General features: G+C 29.9%; 1 protein-coding gene across 13 annotated transcripts in view; it reads left to right on the top strand.

The window, feature by feature from the left end:
* The window catches only part of LOC147809899 (transformation/transcription domain-associated protein-like), a 66,263-nt gene that overhangs the window by 15,618 nt on the left and 28,192 nt on the right, over nt 1-22,453 (top strand). For 9 of the 13 annotated variants that reach the window (XR_015433859.1, XR_015433861.1, XR_015433858.1 and 6 more), the window contains one exon: nt 10,512-10,655. The exons of 3 other annotated variants lie outside the window; for them this stretch is intronic. The gene's annotated coding sequence lies outside the window, so the exon portion shown is untranslated. Of the gene's footprint in view, nt 1-9,573; nt 10,119-10,511; nt 10,656-22,453 lie in introns of those variants that run through there. One more of the 13 variants, XR_015433870.1, reaches the window with a different exon arrangement.

Consider the following 22,453-nt stretch of genomic DNA (forward strand, 5'->3'; position numbering starts at 1 on the left):
GGTTCAAAATTACAATGATACTTAGTTGAATATTAGTAGCCGTAAGCCTAAAAATTGGGTTGGCTATTCATCAACAGTTGTAAATTTAAAATAAAATCTTTGATTAAGTTGCCATAATGGGTCTGTGTGTACCTCTTTTAGGTTTGATTGAGGCACTGATGCCTCACCTCTTTCCTTGTGTTGGATAAAATTGGGACAGTTCCTTTGCTTACCAAAATCTTGGTAAATGAACTGCCATTGTTAATTCTGAATCTTCTCATAGGCAGTCGTTCAACAGCATCAGTCGCTAATGCTTGATATTAATGATTGTCACATATGCTTTATGGGCAATTCCATATGTCACGGAATGACATTTTGACTTGCATGATGACAATTAATTGAAGTTTCTATGCATCTAATTTCAAATAAACATGACTTTTTCTCATGCATATCATTATTATTGGTATAATGTGATTCATAAACTAAAAAAAAAGAATATTGTATTTTTTTTAATTTTATGAGCTTTTTACTTGTGTGACGGAATGACATTTTGGCAACCAAGCTTTCGGCATACCGCTTAGAACTGGTAGTTTCTGTGAATTTTGCAACTATTATTTTCCTGAACTATTTTTTACTTTTAGTATAATGTGTAAGCAATGTAAATTGTGAATTTGGAAAATTAACCTCAGGTTGGCTAGCAGTTATTAACATCTATTTGCTGTGACGGAATGACAAAAAGTTTAGTGGAAGAAAGTCTTCATTTAAAAAATGTTTTATTAATATGTAAATGATAAACAGAATGTAACAGATAAACAGAATTAATATTTACGTAAGAATCAGTTAAAATTTCAACAATTTGAAAATTAGGTTGTCTCAGAAGAGGTTTTATATCTAACTTGCCAATGTCACATCTTATCTTCGTTCTCAGGAAATTTATGCATAAATCAATTTTTGTCCCATGTTCTTTAAATACTTTAACATCTAAATCGTCTTTGTTTATCAAAGTAATTTGCGCTGCATATAAATGTGCCTTCTTTTTTTAGCAGTATGGGACAATGATTAAAGAGCCGACCTCATACTCCTCAATCATATTTTCCATTTCCTCTTCAAAACAGTGGCTTTTCAAATCATACACTTGGTTTTGGTTAAAATTAGAAAGCATTCCAATTTTGATGATTCGCTTTTCAACTACATGAGCATGTAGTACAGGTCTCTTGTTCCTGGCAATGCTACTGTAGCCAGTGTCTAGCTGAAGTCATTCTCCTTTACTCTCTCTTAAATAGAATAGCTGGACAAAAACAAAACTTCAACGATTTGTTGCTTCGCCTTTATGAAATCATAAAATTCTTTTACATATTATGTGCCGTTTTACAGCAGCCAACATCTTGTTTGGCCTTTTAGAACAACATCACAATTACATGGTATTTATAGGTGCATGTGCTGTGAGGTATTAATGAAATACACTTAACAAAAATGAGAATAAGAACAAAAATGAGATAAGACACACTTTACATCAATATATGCTTCTTTATGAAAAGCCTCTTTTAAGGCCATAAGTATATATTGCATCTGCACTCTTCGTTACTCTGTCAGAGTTTGTATTATGACTGAATCCTTCATATTTGGGGGCTTGTAACTAACATCATCTTGACAGTAAAATTTTTTTAACCAAATTAAGCAGCTCATCAACATTACTTTTCTCACTTAGTTTCTTTTGAGTTCGATGTTAAATACTTCTCACATAAAGACTGAATTAATTTTTTTACCTCTATTGGTGATTTTGGAAGTGAGTGTACAATTTTTTTTATGGCTTTACCAAGACTCTGCAGGAATTTGTATAGGGAATTTAAATTATTTGTCTGTGAAGAGATTGGTAGAATTTGATTTTTTATTTGTTTACACAATCTCTGCACAACAGCGTTTGCACTTCTGAGTTTTTTAAGTCCAACTTTTGTCGCGGAAGCTTTCTTCTCTGCCTTTCTTTCTCTGTTTTTTTTTCTTCATCATATCATGGGGATCTTGGTCTTTTTCAACATTTTATCTGTCTTTCAACAGCTGTTTTAGCCATTAAGTTAATTGAAAAAAAAATTAATTCCCTAGTTTTTGACTAAGCTTCTCAAGGACTCGTTTTGTCATTCCATCGCCGAAGATGTGTCATTCCGTCACGCTAATTATTGGAAGTTAATAATCAAATGCATAGAATTTTACAATTCCTCATTGATTCTTATGCCACATCTGCTTTATATTCCAAAATATACACATTTTCATTCAAAAACGCAGTTTCTATTTTAAAAAATATACTAAAACATGTGACGGAATGACACAAAAAAAGTTACTTTTATTTAATATATTAAACTTAAAATGACTTAAAGGCTAGGTTTTAAATGTTTAAATTTTGTACTATATGCATATTTTTATCAAAATATTGCAAAAGAAAGATACATTTCTTTTATTTTATAAGTATTTTTCAAGAAAACAATTTGAGCACAAATGTGAAGAATTCACTTGTCAGCCATGTGATTACTTTAGAATGCTGCCAGATTCAAAAAACTTAAAATTATCAAAAATTAAACAGCAATATGTAGACTTTGGCTATTTTTGAACATATTTTTAAAATTAAAATATGCAATTTATAAAAAAAAAATTTCACTTAAAAGTTGACACTTTCGTGGAATTGCCCTTATATATAATGGTATGCCACACATGTTTATTGCCAAATCGAATTTCCTTTGTCATAATCTTAACGTGGTTTATTTCCCTTCCTGTAAACATTTAAACCAATTAAAAACAATTTTTCTATTATTAGACGTCATTTTGGTGCTCCTGGACCAACATTGCATAATCTACATTTTCTGAGGCTGTTAACCAATAAATGTTTTCATATTTATTCACTGTTAATTTCAATTTTATGTTAGATTTCTCGAACAAGCAGCTCAACCACTCCTGTCAGGCTAATCTAATCTTTGCTTTTTGCCATTCCCCACGGATATAATCCTGGCATCTTAAGTTATGTTGCTTTACTTTATTTCTTAACCATCCACCAAACCATTTAGACTCAACCTGTATTAGAAACACATACTAAGAAACCATGTTGTGAATATTAATGTGTGTATAATTATAAATTGAAATTAGTACATTTTATCAGAATTTCCATAATTTAAATTGAAGTAAATTTGAATTCTTTATGTTTTAATACCATGAGAACATTAATGTTGTAAAAGGATAAATTTTTTATTTCCCCCCCTAAATTTGTATGTTTAGCATAAAAAAAATTATTAAAAATTAAATTATTTATTAGAATGAAAATCCATCTCATGCATTTTGTAAAATCAACAGAAATTTAAAAAAAGGAGTGGTAAGTATCCTTTTTTTTCTCCAATGGTGTGAAATACTATATGATACACTGCTGGACAATTGCTAAGGACAGATCACAAATTGCAATGTAGCATAACATTAAGCGAGACATGAGGCCTAGTAGGATAAAATATAGTTGCCACACTGTTCAGACATTAGAATAAAGAATATTCATTGTTCTGGAAAGTACAAAAGCTATGAAACATCGGAAGGAAAAAAAAATGTTCATTTAATGCTGCGTACGGAAAAATAGAACAATGCATCTAAATGTCAGCAGGCAACTTGAAGAAAGGTGTCAGTGCGGGATATGTCCACCGTGGAGTGGGATGCAACATTCTACATGTCGTATCATACTTTGCACAACATTATCCAGCAGCTATTGAGACAATTTATCCCATTCCTCTGTCAGTGCACAGATGAGGGTGTTCTTGTTTGTCAGAGGACAGTTTCAACCAGTAAGTTGCCTCCCCAAAGCATCCAAAACATTTTCAATGGGGTTTAGATCTGGAGAACGTGATGGCCATACGAGGCGTTGAATACCCTCGCTGTCTAGACAATCCTGAACAGCGAGTGTTCGATGACATGGTGCGTTGTCGTCCATAAAAACAAATTTATCACCGACAGCACCACGGAAAAGACGAACATGAGGAAGTAGAATTTCATCAATGTATCGTTGGCCCATCATAGTCCCATTCACAACCACATGTAGGCACGTGCGGCCATTGATCATGATGCCGGCCCACACCATGGCACTGCATGTCGGATATCGGTCCCTTTCCTGGATATTTTCTGGACGATAACCTGTACCACTTCCGCGCCAGATCAGTTGGCGTCTACAATCCGATGACAGACTGAACATACTCTCATCTGAGAAGAGTACGCATGCCCAGTCCTGTTTAGTCCAATTGTGATGCTCACGACACCATTGCAAACGGGCAGTATGGTGCTGTCTGGTCAATGGGTCATACACAACAGGTCTGCGGGCGTATAGTCCTCCTCCCCTCAAACGTCTGGTAACAGTTTTTCGGGAGATCTGCTTTCCTGTGGCAGCAAGAAACTGATTTGCCACCTGCTGAGCTGTGGTGCGCCTGTTCCTTTTTGCTGATAGGACGATGTATCTGTCTTCTGCAGGCGTCGTACTTCTAACACGACCTCTCCCGTGCCGCCTACTACACATTCCAGTAGTTTTAAATGATTTTCATAGCCGTGAAACAACGCTGTGAGCGATGTCGAACTCCCTGGCAACATCTGTTATTTTTAGCCCTTCTTCGATCTTTCCAATAATTCGGCCACGCTTAAAATCATCTAAGTGATATCGGGAAGACATGCCGAAAATTTCAAGTTCGCCAACTAAATCTTTCCTGTAAAACTTTGACTTGAAACGACAACTCTCCATACGCGTCAAAACCTTTAAAGCTCTTATCATCTCTATCATGTGATGAACAGACGTAGAAAAACAAATTTGCATACGCATACCTCTTCTTACTATATCCCGCACTTATTATAAATTTCCATATTTTGCTTCCTTTCATTTTGTGGTTGCTATGGATGATAGTGTTATCCGTCCTTAGCAATTGTCCAGCAGTGTATATGTTAACTACTACTTTTAATAAGTTATTACATTTTAGTGACTTGTGATTGAAATTATCTTCATAACTTACCTTTCGGAATATTTGCTTTCTTGAGCTGACATGACCCTAAGCATACTTGTCATCTTTTTATTTTGTTTATTTCTCTTTTTTTTCCCTTCCTTTTTAACATAATTTATAAGATCCTTTTTTTTTTTTTACCTTGCCAGGATTGCGACTCCATGTTGAAAATAAGGAAAACCAGGAAAATACAGGGAATTTAAAAATCATCTACATTAATGGGGAAAATGCAGGGTTTTTTTTTTTTTTTTTTACTAACTTGGAATTTTGTTCCTTATTTTCGTCTTACGAAAAATTTCAACCACTCAAAAGTGATCTATGTGATATTTAAGGATGATATTTTAGCTATATTAAACTATTTAAATTACTTATAGCATTAATTAAGTATGTTCATCTGTTTTTTTTTCTTAAGTTTTTTAGCTATTAACACTAGTATAATAGCCCAAAATAGCTCACACAGGAGCACAGTAATTGTTGTGTTGCTTCTTAATATATTGTGTATAATATGTACACAGAAAACACAGGGAATTTTGTTTTTTCTTGAGTGTTAACCCTGCTTGCTCAGTTAGCACAACGTATAGCTGTGATGTTGGTACTCAGCACAATTTATAGCTAATTTTAAACAATATGCACGTTATAAAACTGAAACATTCAATTAGTTCTATATTTATAATTATTTTTCATATGTTTTCTCCTTCTATGCTGTTCTTGGATAGAAAGAGCCCATCATAATAGTAAATACCATTTTCAAATGCTCATTATATTTTTAAGAAATCTGACCTAATAAGTAGAGTTTTTTTTTCTTCTGAATTAATGAAAGTATTTATTTAAATAATTTATGTTTAAAAATAAAACGCTATTTACAAATAAAATGTTTTCAACTGTACAAAATATGTAGAGGTGAAATTCTTTGATCGTTTTGCAGATTGCTTTCGTTTGTTGATTAAATTCTAATTCTTAATTAAATTTTTATTTTGCATTTAATTGAAACTTAATTAAAAATTTTGATGAAATGTCGTATCTATATTTTTGTTTAAAAATATCAATATTACAATTAAAATAGTTAAGATCATATGATTTTAAATCAATGAATATTTTTTTCTGTTAAGTATTTTCATCAATATGTTTTAAAGATCCAGTTTATTTTTAAATGGAGAAAAGTATAACTGTTTTGTGTGAAATCACTCAGTATTTTTCTTAAGTTATCTTACAAACTGCTCTGAAGTATGGTATTTTGCTAAAAGTTACAGGGAACTGGGATAAGATTCAGATTTCAAATCAGCCTGAAAACGAAGTTATTGACCTAAAAAAATTAAAGATTTAGATTTTTTTTTTTGAAGTATGACTTAAATTTGGATTTTGATTTATTTTTGGTAGCGATCTGAATTTTTTCGAAAGGTTTGAAGGTGACTAGCCATAAACAGTCTTATGTTTGAAATTCTATGAAATGTGAAAGAACCACATTTGTATATGAACTTAACACAGAGTTTTTTTTTCTAAAATTCCAATTTTATTAAAAGGCATTGAAATTTTAAGTGCCTCTTTTGCAAATTCTTTTTCTCCCCCTCCCCATGTTTTTGTTGTCGATTTACCTTAAATTATACTGTGTTGCCTAACATCTATAAGACATAGAAACTTAAAATTACGATGGTGTGAAGAATAGTACACAAAATGTTCTAAGGAATTAGGTATATATGATTCGATTGTTAGTTTAAGTATTATTAACTGTTAAACTTGTAATATAAAAAAGAACAAGAAAAACACATGTTCGTCAATCTACTATCTGTAGAAACGTTACTTCAGAGGTAAAATTTAATTAGCTAGTTGTACCATTTTATACTTTGATTTATTCTCAACCTTTTTAAAAATTCCCATTTGATCAAAAGCTATTGCAAACTTAAGTCAGTTTTTTTTTCCAGCTCATTTTTCTTTAAATATCGACTATTTATCCATTATTGTAAAAAAAAATTATTTTTCCCTCACAAAATCTTAATATCTTTAATTTAAAAATTCTTGCTAGAGTAGATGTCAATCTGAAGTAGCAAAAGAAAAAAGGAGATTGTGTGTTGCCCGTTATAAATCTTAACATTTATAGTGACATTTTTAAAAATAAAATTCAATGCACAGTTTCCTATTTTAGTTATAGGACAAGTAAAATTACTTCTCATTTATTTACATGTTAACGAAATATTCTGCGCTTTTGCGGAAAATATTGATGTTTAAGAAATAAACAGTAAGGAATGAAAATCAATTATGAGGGTTGGAAAGCGGAGATTCCCAGTATATTAAATTTGTTAAGTGTAATTTCTCTAAGTATCTTAAATATAAAAATTAAATATAAATTATTTTAAGTGTATGTTAAATAAAATAAACTTATTTTTAGTAAATGAAAAGTTTTATGTATATATATATATATATATATATATATATATATATATATATATATATATATATATATATATATATATATATATATATATATATATTTAAATATATATATATATATCTATTTAAATATATATATATATATATCTATATAATATAATAGATATAATATAATAGATTAAATATATATATCTATATATATATATATATCTATTTAAATACCACTTTTAATGAAATGAGCAGAATTAAAAGAATATGTAGTAATATTTATTTATCCAAAAAACAAATCGATAAACTCTTTCAAAATCTGATAAAAAACAATGGATACCCAACTAATGTAATAAAATTTTATATAAAATCATTGAATTAATCGTATATTTTGGTGGATATATTTATTAAACATTTTTTTGTTAATTTTTATGATTTTCCCATGTGCAAATCCATTTCAGGTAAATCCATTGCCAAAATTATTTCTTTGTTAATTTGTATAATTTTTCCATGTGCAAATCCATTTCAGGCAAATCCGTGGTTAGAATTATTTACTGAAAATTCCTTTACTAAATAATTTTCTTTTTTAATCTATACAGTTTTTCCATGTGCAAATCCATTACGGGCAAATCCGTGGATAAAATTGTTTGCTAAAAGTTTCTTTATTAATGTATACAATTTTCCATGTGCAAATCCATTTCGGGCAAATCCGTGGCTAAAATTATCTACTTGGGTTTTTTCTTTGTTAATTTTTCCATGTGCAACCATTTCGGGCAAATCCGTGTCAAAATTATCTATTGAAAGAATTTTTTCTTTGATAATTTAAATAATTTTTCTATGTACTAATCCATATCGTGCAAATCCGCGGCTAAAATTATCTGAAAAACAGGCAATTTATGTTTCTCTTTTCTATTTTATACTTTTTCTTAAATAAACATCTATCTTCTAAAACTATTTATGATCAATTTTTAAAATTATCCAGTATAATATTACCTTGCGCACATCCATTTCGGGTCCATCCTTGGTAACTAACAAATCAAAACTCAGAATAACAAATCACTTCAACAGTGCAGTAAGAACGACACTTTAAAACCCTCTTGTTACACTCGATTTGCGCTTTTGTTTTCATCTTTTGTTTTCATATTTTGTAATCTGGCAATCTTTCTGCGAAAACATTTTTAAATCATTCTTGAAAAATATCCGTCCATGTAAGTTGAACTGATTTTGCTGCTCGCTTTATAGTCTCCCCTTTTTAATGTTTTTTCTTTTTATTTTATTTTATTATCTGTTTTTACATGTTATTTTTACTTATTTGTACTTTTTGTGATCTATTTCAATTGTTGTTATTTTTTAAAAAAAATTTGAGTGCTCCTCACACTATTGTATTAATTTATTTAGCTTTGGCTTTATTGATACAATATCAGAAAGCACTCTGTTTTGCGGATATAATCATGTGGGCTGAAGAAATAATTATATCCTTTTTTTTCCGGTTTTTTAATTAACATTTCATGATTTTTTTTTTAATTTTTTTAATTTTTTTATTTATTATTATTTTTAATAAACTGTTGTTTGTTATTTTTTACTTATTATTTCCTCCCCTTTTTCATATGTCTATTATTTTTCTTTGTTTTGTTCTTCGTTATGAACTTATATATATATATATATATTTAAAAGAAAGTTTTTCTGAATTCAATTAAAACTTTTTTTCACTCAAAAAATACTTGGACTAATATAATCTTGCCATTTAATAAGTTATAAATCTCAATATTTATAGTAAAATTTTTAAAAAGAAAACTTAAGAGATAGTTATAAGTACTATTCCCAATTTTAGTTGTTATATATTTCGTCCACAAATAAAGCAAAGCCTCCTAATATATTAAATTTGTTAAGTGTAATCTCTTTTAATATTTTAAATTTTAAAAATATGTATATTTATTCTAAATGTATGTAAAAAAACAATACTAAAAGAAAACACAAATATTTTTAATTCTAAATAGAAAAACAACTTATCTTTGTAAAAGAAAAGTTTTTTTTAAAAAAAGAAGTATTTAAAGTGGAAAAAAAGAAGTGCCTCACCTTTATTTCAAACCAAAAGCTTTATTTTTTTTTCACTGGAGAACATATTCGTAAAGAAAGCACATTTGATTAAACAATCATCTTCGTAAGTGTCCTAGTTTTTTCCTTTAAAAAAAAAATTTTTTTTTAATGGAAAAAAAATAGTTCTTTCTGAATTCAATTAGAGCCTTTTTCCACTCCAGAAATACTCGGACTATCTCTTAGTACATTTATCCACTGATATTCCTACATTTATTGATTTTTCAAAGGAAATCAATTAAAATAATAAAAAGAGAAAAAGTTAATAAGTAAAAGATCCTTTTGCAATAAATTTCTAACTAACTCCCTGGCATTACAGTCCATGTTGGGCCATGGTCTCACTAACAATTTTCCTCCAAAGTCGCCTGTGTTTAGCTCTATGTTTCCAGTTTTGGACTTTTAGAGTCTTAAGGTCTTTTTCTACCTCGTAACCATCTCTTGGCCGGTCTTCCTCTTTTCCTCTGGCACTGCCCCTTGAATATTTTCTTAATGCCTCTGTTTTCCTCCATTCTTTCAAGGTGTCCTAGCCATTGACTTCTCTTTGCTTTTACGTAATTTATTATACCTTTTTCTTTAAATGGTCTTGCAATTTCAAAATTGTATCGCCTTCTCCACAGATCACCCTCTTTGACCGGTCCAAAAATAGTTCTAAGAATTTTTCTTTCCCAGGTAATCAACATTTTTTCTTGTTTCTGGGTTGAAGTCCATGTCTCTGATCCATAGATAAAGGTTGGTCTGATTATAGTTTTATAAACCTGAAGCCTCGTTATTACTTTTGATGTTAGCAATCTCTTAAGTGCAAAATGACTGCTATTTCTAGCATTTAGTCTTTGCTTAATCTCTGGCATAATATCATTGCTTTCAGTGACAACTGAACCCAAGTACTTAAATTCCCTAACTCAATAAATTTCACTTAGAATATTATTTGACATGTCTTCAATTTAATATCGTAAAAACAATTATAATTTTAATTGCATACTTTATTAGTTATTTATTTTTATCTTCTAGGCTTACTAAATATTTAGCTTTTTATCTGCACATTTTTAATTTTGTTCTTTTTAGGGGTGCTTCTTTTATTCAGTTGCTGAAAAATGTCGGACCTGACAAATGCTTTAAAGTCCTACTGTTTGCCCTGACTGAACAAAAGATACTTTTCTATTCACGGGGCCTGATGTTTTGACTAGTGTAGCCGAAGCTGTAGTAATGGTAACTATTTTTCTATGTCGATTTATAAGACTCCTTTTAAGCATAGTTAAGATCAGAGGAAATTTTCTCTTTTCACACTTGCTATTAAAATGTGTATTACCGAAAATTAGACCAAATTAATTGTTTTGTTCTTCTAAAAATTATTGTGACACGTTAGGTGTGTAGTGATTGGCTCACGGCTAGAGAGCAAGTTGTTCACGCCCCTAATTAAATAATTAAAATGAAGAGTATATACATATTTATATAACCGTCATTGTACAGCCGACCCAATTTTTGGGTTTACGACAATTAACGTTCACCTCTGTATCCTAAGTATAAAGTTAAGTAAGGTTTGTCAACAGCTCACAGACTGAAAATTTTATTTTCAATCATTAAAAGAAATTCACTAATTTTGCTTTCTAGAAGCATAGTATCCTTTTTAGGCTAATTTAATTATATATATTATATTTATATTATATTTAGGCTAATTATATTATATTCTTATTTATATTAGGCTAATTTATAAACTTGAAAATTATTCTATCAATGTACACACATAAATTTAAGATAGAAGCAAGTTAAGACAAACCAGAAATGGTGAAAATCAGAACTCATTTGTCTTGTATACAGTTAAAAACAAATTTTGTGATAACAGTTAAAATATATTTTATAGTTGTCCCACTTAATAAATATGAACTGTTATTTAAGAAAAGTCAATTAGTTATTTATTAGCAATTTTTTATACTATTTATAAGAAGAAATGACAATGATCAGGAATTACCCCAGTGATCAATAATTACCCCATCTATAAGGGGCAACATTTGATAGAGTTTCCTATAATCAATTATAATGTTTACAGTAAATGTGAAACAATTAAACAAGAGCATACACTATTTTCATATCAAAGAGAAAGAAAGTAACTCAAAATATTTATTATTAAGAGAAGGAGGGAGATCTTTGCAGAAATGTGCACTTTTTGAAACCCATCTTTGAAATGGAAAATACAGAAAGCAGTTTAAAGATACTTATTTTGTTAGATTAAACAAGAAAATATTATTAAGTGAATGTAGTTATACCTTAGTAAAGTGTACAAGCATTCTTGTCCATGTCTCAAATTTAGAAAAAAATTATTTTTTTTAAAAATAAAACTTAGGTGATCATTATTTACCCCAGAAACAGAGTGATCGTGAATTACCCCGGGTCACCCTAACATTTTATTTTCAAAATATTCAAGTATTGAAGCTTTATGTAAAAACATTTTGTTAAGCATAATGAAATAGAGGATTTAATAAATTTGAAAAATAATTATCTCTACTTGGAAAAAAAAACTAACTTAAGGAATACAGATTGTGTAATTCAATTGGAAAAAAGAATAAGAAGTAATTTTAATCATTTACAGAACTTATTAAAGTTTAAATAGGGAATGGTTTTAACGTGATTTATTAAGTTTATTGCTTTTAAAAATGTCAATATAAATATTAAGAGTGATATTAGGCAACACACAAATCTCTCTCTCGCTGTCTTTCGCTACTTTCGATTAACAACAAATTGAGCGCAAGCTTATAAAATAAATTTTTTATGACAATTGATAAATAGTCAATATTTAAAGCAAAAAAAAAAGAAAAAAACTTTAAGAAAGATATAACAAAACAGTACAGTAGAGAACCAATTATCCGGGATGCTCGGGACCATCGCTATCTCGGATGTCTGAATTTCCCGGTTTTCTGGATTGACCAAAAAGTGTTGTTAATCTATTTTTTATCGAACCCGAATTACAAGGAAAAAGTGTAGTGCATAAAGTAAGAGAAAAAAGAAAGGTACTCCTAACTTTAAAAAGAAAAAAAAAATGGTAGTAAAAAAACATTTAAAGGAATAAAAAAATTTGCAAGTTTAGACAAGAAAAACAAGTTTAAAAAATACAAAATTTTCGTATTTATTTTTTAAAAATAATTACAATTCCTAAATTAACTAATGTAAACAAAACCAATGGTTAAATAACGCAATATATTTCATACCTAATTATACGGGGGAAACGATAAAATAAAAGGAAAACTTATTAATCTAAGTAAAAACACTTGAAAATTATCGAACCGAGACGATAGTTAAGAAAGGCACTAGCATAAATATTAAAGCCTAGAACAAGGCAAGATCAACGGAATTTTAAAAAAAAACCTAATGATAAAATTTATGAATAAAAAGAATTAATTTATTAAGTGCGAAATTTATCGTGAAATTAAAAAAAAAAATCAAACATAGTGCAATCAGAAAAACAAAACTGCAATCTGCTTCATAAAATAATCCTATGTTTAAATTAATAAAAAAATTCTTCTTTTATTTATTTATTTTTTTGTTGATAAAAACACGATATTTAATTATAGCAGATGTGATTCCACATCAATAAAAACTTGTAAAATGATACCGCACTTCCAAAGAATGAGAATTTATTCAGAAGAAAAAATTTTTATTTTTATTAATCGTTGTCAAATAGATAAATATGTTTGTCTCTTTCTTCTTCTGTTCACTGATATGTGCATTTTCCCCACCCCTCTCGTAAATCAAACAGAAAACGAATTCAGCATGCCACACCCTTGAGCTTGATTAGCGGCTTAAAGAAGAAAATAAAACATTCCTGCCTTCCAGGTTACGGAGGAAATGACGTTTCTCTGGGTAAACGGGGAAAATAATTCTCCCCTTCCTTACGTTTTCCTCTACTCAACTTCAAGAATGAGTTCAATTTCTCCCCTCTTTTTCATAATCGTTCTAGTTTAAAATGGCAGGAAAAGCGATCAAAATTTTTCCCGGTTATCTGGATACCGGATAAATGGTTCTCTACTGTATTTAAATTTGCAATTGCTTTCGAACATATTGGAATTTCAAAACAAAATTCTTGTTAAGTTTACACATAAATCCACTATTTCAGCAAATTAAATTCAACTAACTACGCGAAGAAAAAGATTTGCTTAAATTACCGCATTCTATGATAATAAAATTTTTTCAAAACAAAACCACAACTCTGTTAATAAAACCAAGTACTTAAACCATTTATTTGATAATTGTTTTGTTAAAATGATAACAGTTTACCGGATACTCTAGCTTTCAAAATTATAGCTCTTATAACCTCACATTTGGAAAAAATATAAAACTGAATAATGAATTTTTCTGAACAAATGGTTTTCATACAGTGCTCTAAACTATCATGGTAAAATTACGAAATTTTACCACATTTATCGCAGTTCAACTCATATTATAAAATCTAAATTTTTTGTTATTTTTACCGAAAACATTACTAAACCATTTCGTTAAAAAATACTGGGCTTTTTGGTGTTCCCCTACAGCCAGAAATAAAGTAAGTTTTACAATATTTTGGTAGTTTTGATTAAACTTTCTTTTCTAGCAAACATATCAACCAATCGTAGTATTTTTTATTAACAATTAATAATTTTCAAGTTAATTATCGAAATCTAAATCTTCTCTACAACTCATCATAATTTCAAATAATAAATCTTATCGTTTTTGCACAGTAAAACAAAATGAATATAACGTGAAAAGAAAAAGAAGAAAAAAAAGGTGCGTAAAAGGCAAGAATAAAATTGCAATTAATTTTCGAACAAATTTGAATACCGGTATTAAGTTCATGAACAAAATTAGCCTTTACAGCACGTAAAATTTCAAATTAGTATTTGCATTTCTGTGTTCTGCAGAGTACAGTATTTTTTTATACCAGATTCTGCAGATAACAATTTCCAAACTAATAATAGAAAAGTAATTTTTCTATTTCATCGCACTCCCTGTCCATTTTTTTATAATCCTTTGTAATTTTATTTTATGACTGTCGTTGAACAGCCGACCCGAATTTGAACTTATAACTATCAATGTTCAACTTTGTATCCTTGTAATTTTGAATCTAATTCAAAAAATAAGAGAACTCCTGTGCAAAAGTACAGGGAGCGAATTGCCTTCATGGAGAACTTTTTCATGGAACTGCACCGCATTTCCATGGCATGGTGAGGAAAACCACGAAAACCTTCCACGGTTAGCAAGACGAAAATGGGACTCTAATCCACAATGTGTCTATCCCTTGGAATATTTTATGTCAGCCGGGTACGAAATTCGTATCAACCAGCAATTCAAATCCTCAAAATTCATTAGTAGGCTAGCGTTCTTTCCCCTGAACCACCACCGCTTATTCTTCGTAATTTGAAGCTTTTAAATCTTACACTTTTTGTACAGCAAAGCAAAATGTAAAGTTAAAATAAACACCCAAAAATAGCGGAGGGGATCTTCGCTTAGGTCTTTTTTATTTAGAGGAAAACGTATTATAGTAAATATTTCTTTCAGGATTCACCTCAATAATTTAGTAGTTTTCCTCCCGCTGCTTATGAATTTTTTCATATGAAAAATTAAATAAAAATACAATATATTAATGCTTTTTTTTTTCAGAATATTTTTCTAATTAAAAGGATGAAATCCAATTTTGAAGTATCTGAGTTAACTCCTCAAAGTAAATATACTAAAAAATAGACATTTAAATGCATGAATTATAAAAGATCCAACATTTTACGCATTTATGTCTAGATGGAATATTTAAATTATTCTAATTTTTGAAGTTGCGAAATAAGAAGACTTAACATTTTTATTACCATTAATTTTCTTCCTTTTTTTAATAATTTTATTAAAAGTGTCTAACTTCTGCCTGAAAAAAAGTTATTACAAATTTCTTTACTTAGTAAAAAAAATTCTAACAAGAAATTTTAAAATAGTCCTACTTAAAAATTATTACTATAATGAGAAAAAAAATACTATGATGCTTCTTCAGAGTTTTATAACAGTTAAACATCTGTTTAAGTATTTGTTTAAGAAATATAATGTGCTTACGTTGTAAAAAATCAAGATCAAGGTTCAAGAAATATCGCAGTGATGCATGAACACATAGCTTATTACAAATTTATTAGATAAATTACTCAAATTTCTGAGGGTTCAAAGAATCAAATTTTTTGTTTTTGAATGTTTTTTTTTTATCTGCACGCAAATATATCTGTTTATTTTTGAAGTATTTGAAGAATCTTGATTAATTTGTATCATGGCGTACTAAACATACTATTATCTCAATAGTTGTGAAAAACTTAAATAGTCGTTCGCCATGATTTAAATAATTTACAAACTTTCGACTGTTTAGATAAAGAGCTGAAAGATAAAGAAAGAGCGGAAAATGATGTTGTGTGGCCTCGATCGCTATGTCCTTTTATTCATCGCAAAAAATAATACGCTAGAAAGGTACTAATTTGAACAGTACATACCTATAAATGGTTTACATAAAGCATAAAAGTGAAGCTCTTTCCATTTTGAAGTCCTCCTCATCAAGTAAAGTTGTCTTACTTATCAAAAATAAGATCTTTATAGTAAATCTAAAATTATTTTTTTTCAAATTTAGAGTTTATTAAGAGTTTATTTATTTTTTTTATTTACTTCTGTAATTTTCCATATCCGGTAGAAACACTTTTGTTTGATATTTTTTTAAATTGCATTTTGAGCTGTAAAAGATTTTTACTCTGTATTACTTACGTTAAAACTGTTTTATGAGTATACTACAAAATATGAGAATTTTGTGTTGTTAGAGTTTTTATTTTTTCATTTATTTACTTTTTTTAAGGAAAATAAGTAGTTTAATGGATATCTAATCACAAACGATTTAAAAAAAGTAATTTCATTAAAATGTTAAATAATAATAATGATCAGCATCATTAGCAAAGAAGTAAAAAATGAAATGGGTGTTTAGGGGAGCTTCAAGCAAAGTAAAGTATATGAAAATGAAACAAAATGCCGATAACGCCCAAGGCTTCTCAAGAACTACCACCAACAGGAAGGAATAAATTTTTCTTTTTACCCTACAGAAAGGGGGTCTACAGCTGCACCCCATCAAAGCTCATCCCTATTAAAAAAAATTTCAAATTCTTATTCTAAAACAAACGTATGTACTTCTTCTAGTAATCAATATTTAAATATCATGACGGACACACTAATATACATACAAATTTTTTTTATTCCTAAAATTGCATTGCGTAAAATTGATCCTTATGATTCTCATTTTGACATTACATTATAATAATGCATACTTGCATACTGATTAATTCATATTGATACATAAAAAACTTAACATTTTTAGATGTGCAGAAAAAGAGTTCTAGTTCTTACCACATACAAAAGTGTTTAAACTACAAATTACTAATTTTAGAGCATTCATTCCTAAAAATATTTAAATTATTATACATAATTTTATCATTGACCAGTCTGGGCAACGAGGAGGCAGTGGGTAAAATTTGTATCTGTTTTTATATAAATAATTTGAAATAATATTTTCATTCAAGTTTTTTGAACAATCTATGATTTACCTGACTTGTCAATGAAAACTCCAATAAAAATGCATCATTAAAGCTTGCAAACATTCTCATCAGTAACAATGTTATTTGTTTTACAGTAATTGTTTAAGAGTTAACCTAAATATGTTTCCTAGGAAGTCACTAAACTCTTTTCCTTCTTCAGTATTCATATTTATATAAGAAATGATGCTAAGACAAAGGACAGTAATTATGTATAAATTAACCATACAGGAATATAAAAACACTTTAAGGTAATTTCATGTAAAAATATTAAAATCACTCCCTGATGAAATGAAAAAGAAAAAAATTCATCTTGGGAAACAATCAACTACAAGTATAAGAAGATCAAAAATTATAGCCTGATTTGATCTTTTTGTGTTTCTTTTTTATTAATGCTTATGTTAACCTGATTTTTTATTTATTTACTTATTCAAATTTTTTTTGTGACTCATACAGATTCTTACCAGTGGCGTAGCTACCAAGGGGCTAGGCGGGGCAGTGCCCCAGGGCCCTCAAGCTCAGGGGGCCCTCGTATCCTTACCAGAAATCTCGATCGAACTGAACTTTTGGAAATTTCTCCCATTTTCAAAATAATTATGGCAGGTTGCAACCCCACTTCCGTTGAGACAACTCCGTTGAGAGAAACTCAAAAGTTATGCCTAGGGAATTCCCCTAAATTCTTTCTGTAGGTTGGCAGTGTTGTCAATTTGACGGATAGTGATATGTGTGTTTTATTATTCATCGATGTGCGTTTTATTGTGAATTCGAGCTAAGATTTTTTTTTTCGAGAACGGTTAAAAAATTAATGCTGTATCAGGAGTAAGTAAGCTAATGTCAATAAACTTTTTTGTACTGGTCAATATAGTGGTTCAATTTTATTTGATTTTACCACTCATATTGATGTCCGTTAAATCAATAAATCGTATCAAATCTATAGATTTCGGCTACAGCTCATTGTATAACGCGAAATATCGTGAAAAAATGCAAGTCACCTGCAGTAGGTACATTAATTCAGGTTCGCAGGCAGGAGATCGTTCATGATCTCTGTAATGCCTTTCCTTTCCAATAAATAAGCAGACCAGATTTTTAAAACAATAAAACTTAACTTCATTTAAAAACAAAAGAAATAGGCATTGTTTTCCAGTAAGAGTTTCCAGCTTTTAGAATACCAAGGGAGACCCTCTCCCGATTATATCAAACATACTCTCTCTCGCATCCCTCCGACGGGATGACAAAATGCGTCAAGTTCGCCTTAAAAGGTCACCAAACAGTTGCCAACCATTACAGTCTCCACCGTTAAGTGTGGTGACACTAACGGTGATAATTTTTTTTCGGGGATTCCCCAACGACACTTGTAGCGTATCATTGTGTTTCTCTTTCCTTTTATTTTACTTTTAACGTCGTCAGTGAACAGTGAGTACCTACCTACTCGAGCACAATCTAATATTGTAATATTGTATTGTAAACCCATCTACTAGAACAAATTAGAGCGTCACCGTTTTTTGCCATCATAATGGATACGACACAGGACATATCGAAGGCAGATCAGCTAAGCATTGTTGTGAGGTATGCAGTAATAACCAGATCGGAAAATGGACAGCCAATTGATATAGTAAAAGAAGTGTTTCTAGGCTTTTATGCAGCCATCAAACATGGCGCAGTAGATTTAGTCAACCAAGTAACAACATTATTTATCGACAAAAATATTGATTTAAAAAAATGAGTGGGGCAAGGCTATGATGGAGCCAGTGTGATGAGTGGTGTGTATAATGGTGTACAGAAACATATTAAGGATATCCAGCCTAACGCAGAGTACGTACATTGTGCCACTCATAATTTAAATTTGGTGATAAATGATGGCGTTAGCAGTTGTGTGGAAACACAGATTTTTTTCGTAACGTTGCAAGATTTGTATAACTTTTTCGGAAGCAGCATCAAACGTTGGGATCTACTGTCAAAATTCACTGACGAATCGGACACCACTCTAAAAAAACTAAATCCGACTAGATGGTCCAGTAGGGTCAATACGATATCTGCAATAAAACTTCGTTATTTTGATATTATCAAAGCCTTATCAGAAATAGATGAGCGTAGTGAAGCAGAGAGTATTAAAACAAAAATGCTAAATTTCGAGTTCGCGTTGCTTTGCGAATTCATGCACAGTGTATTGAACGACATCAATTATGCATCCAAAACTTTACAAAAATGCGACATCAATTTGGGCGAGGCGAGTAAAGTTTTAGCAAAGACTAAAAGCAAAGTTACAAAATTTATAGAAATGATTTCGAATTATTCAAGTTTTAAGCAAGTGAAACTGCTAGAAAATATGGTATTGATACCCATTTTCAAGAAAAAAGGCAAAGAAAAGTTAAAAAACATTTTGATGAAGTAGCTGCTGATCACCGATTTCCAAACCGAGAAAAAATATTTAAAATTGAGATTTTCAATAATGTACTAGACACAGTAATATCTCAATTAGGTACACGTTTTATTGGTATGAGTGCAGTCTGTCATATATTCGATTTTCTAACACCAACATTTTTATTACATGTTGATGAAGCAACTTTATTACAAAAGTGTGACGAATTTCAAAGAAAATATTCAGATATAATAGTCCCTAGTTTTTCACTTCAATTTATTAATATTTACCATCCAGTTTTACCTCAACTAACTCAAGCATGGACTGTTCACCAATTATGTAAGGAAATAATGAACAAATATTGAGGGCTAGAATGCGACCTAACGGAAGTATTTACAGCAATGTTATTATTCTTTACAATTCCTGTCACTTCTGCAGCAGATGAAAGGTCATTTAGCAAATTAAAAATAATGAAAAATTATTTAAGAAATAATATGGGCCAAACTCGACTCCGACATTTATCGCTAATAGCAATTGAAAACAAAACCGCATCAAGCCTGGTTTTAAACGAAGTCATTGATACTTTTGCGAAAACTAAAGCTAGGAAAATTTTTTAAATATAATTGTTATTTAGTCAGTTGGTAGGCCCGACCTTCATATAATAAACCCTTGAATCTTCTCGATTTCGTTTTATTAGCCAAACCTACACCATGTATTAATTGTAATTTATGTTGTTACTGTTTAATATTTTTATTACCTGCCCTGCAGTGCACAAAAAAGAGCTTAAGTAGCTTAGCATTTTTAAACTATTCGTATATTTCATATTTTTATTTGATAAAGCCTAATCAGTTTACATAGCAGTGGGGCCCCATTTTTTAATTTGCCCCAGGGCCCTTGGTTACCTAGCTACGCCACTGATTCTTACTTGAGACTATTCGCGATCGCAACGAACTATAGGGGGCGTTGTTGTATGAGACTAATACCTGCGATTTCTATATGAACAGTCATTCAGTTACTCTAGAGACGTCGTTAATGTAGCACGTAGCATTGCGACGTTCCTTCTTTATTGTGGCTAATTAAATTTAAAAAAGAAAAATGCTTGATATTCTTTCTTATGCAAACGAAAACAAAATGGTATCTCTTTTTATTAGAGAAGGAATATCCAAAACACATCGGAAAAATATTTGTACATTAACAGAAAAAAATATGTATATTCTTATAAGAGTTAAAACCTAATGCCCGAGAAATAGTATTACTAAATTTAATGATATAACATGAAAGGCCCATTTAAACTTTACATTCTATAGTTTTAAGAATCATATTACTTCAAAAATTAAAATGAACAAAAAGTATACATAAGCCTCATAATTTTATGAAATTTAATTTTATAAACAAAGTTTTTTGACAACAATTTTTATCAAAAAATTTCAAGTTTCAATAAAAATCATTATTTAGAAACTAAGAAATGTAAAATAAAGAATGCTGACGAAACGAAAACAAAAAAACAATTCTTTTTTGTCGCCATTTTTAGTGCTACGAAAATTCGTCTTTGGGATTTGCCAAAAACAGAACAAGATACAATTTTATTTTTTCAGGAGGGAAATATTTTACCGAAAAAACGAAAATGTACCAATTCCCACAACACGAAACTTTATCTTGGTAAACGTACGTTTTTTCTTTGTTTTTTTTTTAAATTTTTTTTTTTAATAACCGTCGTTGAACAGCCGACCCAATTTCATGGGTTTACGACTACTTACGTTCAACTCCGTAGCCTTGTAATTTTGAACCAATCCAGAAGACAAGGAAACTCCTGGATCAGTACCCCCAGAGGTATTGATTTGTTGTGGGAACATGGAGGACTTTGAGACTCGACAGATTTAACGTGCATCAGTCACCATTTACTACACGGGGAGTCTTCGGCCGGCGAGGATCGAACCCACGACCTCTTGGATATGGGCCCAGCACCCTACCGACCAGGCTATCCCGGCCCTAAACGTACGTTTTGGAAATGTTATTTCATTTGGAATCTTATTTATCAGAGTTCATATCGCGATATGATTGTTTTGAATCTATGCCAAACTCTATATCGGCCCATTTTCTATCGAAATCCGATTGACTATTTTAATTTTAAATAAAGTGTTTTATTTTATGAATTGTCGCAAAAATTTTAAGTGTAGATTGGCGGCACTTAAAAACCGCCAAATCTGTAGCGGCGGTGGCGTTAATACGTTAGTACCGAATTTTTATTCCCTACTTTTCTGAATCATATTACTTCAAACATTGGAATATACAAGTATACATAAACACATAATGTTATACCATTTAATTTCTTAAAAAAAGTATTTTGAGAACAATTTTTATCAAAAAATTATAAACTAAAAAACGGAAAATAAAGAATTCTTAGGATAAAAAAACGATTTTAAGAATTCTTTACATTGAAATAAAAACTTTCATATTGTTTCTTTTTTTTATTATTCTTATAGTTCTTAATTAGATGTAAAAAACCATTCTGTAGAGAACCATCATCAAATGAAAAAAAAATATTTACAAGCAAATTTTTTATTGTAAAAATCATTGCACTTACCTGATTTATAATTCCCGGAGAATTCCAAAATGATAAGTTCCTTGTTTGAAAACTTTATTCTCAAATAATAGATACATAGTTTATACCTTCATTACTTTTAGATGACATACTACACAGCAAAATTTTATAATTGATATGAATTTGAATATGTAGCTAAAAACAGAATAGCTGAATTCTAGTTGAACTTATTCTTTCAAAACTAAAAAATACTTACCAAGAAAACGATTAAAATTAATTAAGAATCAGCACAAATGGCACTATTTCAAGTAACTTGGATAATTTTTTATTGTTGTTTTCCTAATTATATGGATACAGAAATATATACTATTCCAGGGGTGGCGAACCTTTATACACCAACGTGCCATTTTTTCTAAAAAATTGCTTAATGAGGTCATAGACGTGCCGTCAAATAATTCTGACTTCGTGATTATCGGGAAAATAATAATACTAAATACTATCAACTCAAAACTCTTTATTTACATTGAAAAAAAAAACATTT

The sequence above is a fragment of the Parasteatoda tepidariorum genome, chromosome 5 (assembly GCF_982258835.1).
Source record: "Parasteatoda tepidariorum strain Cologne lab strain chromosome 5, Ptep-v5.0, whole genome shotgun sequence".
Classification (NCBI taxonomy): Eukaryota; Metazoa; Arthropoda; class Arachnida; order Araneae; family Theridiidae; genus Parasteatoda; species Parasteatoda tepidariorum.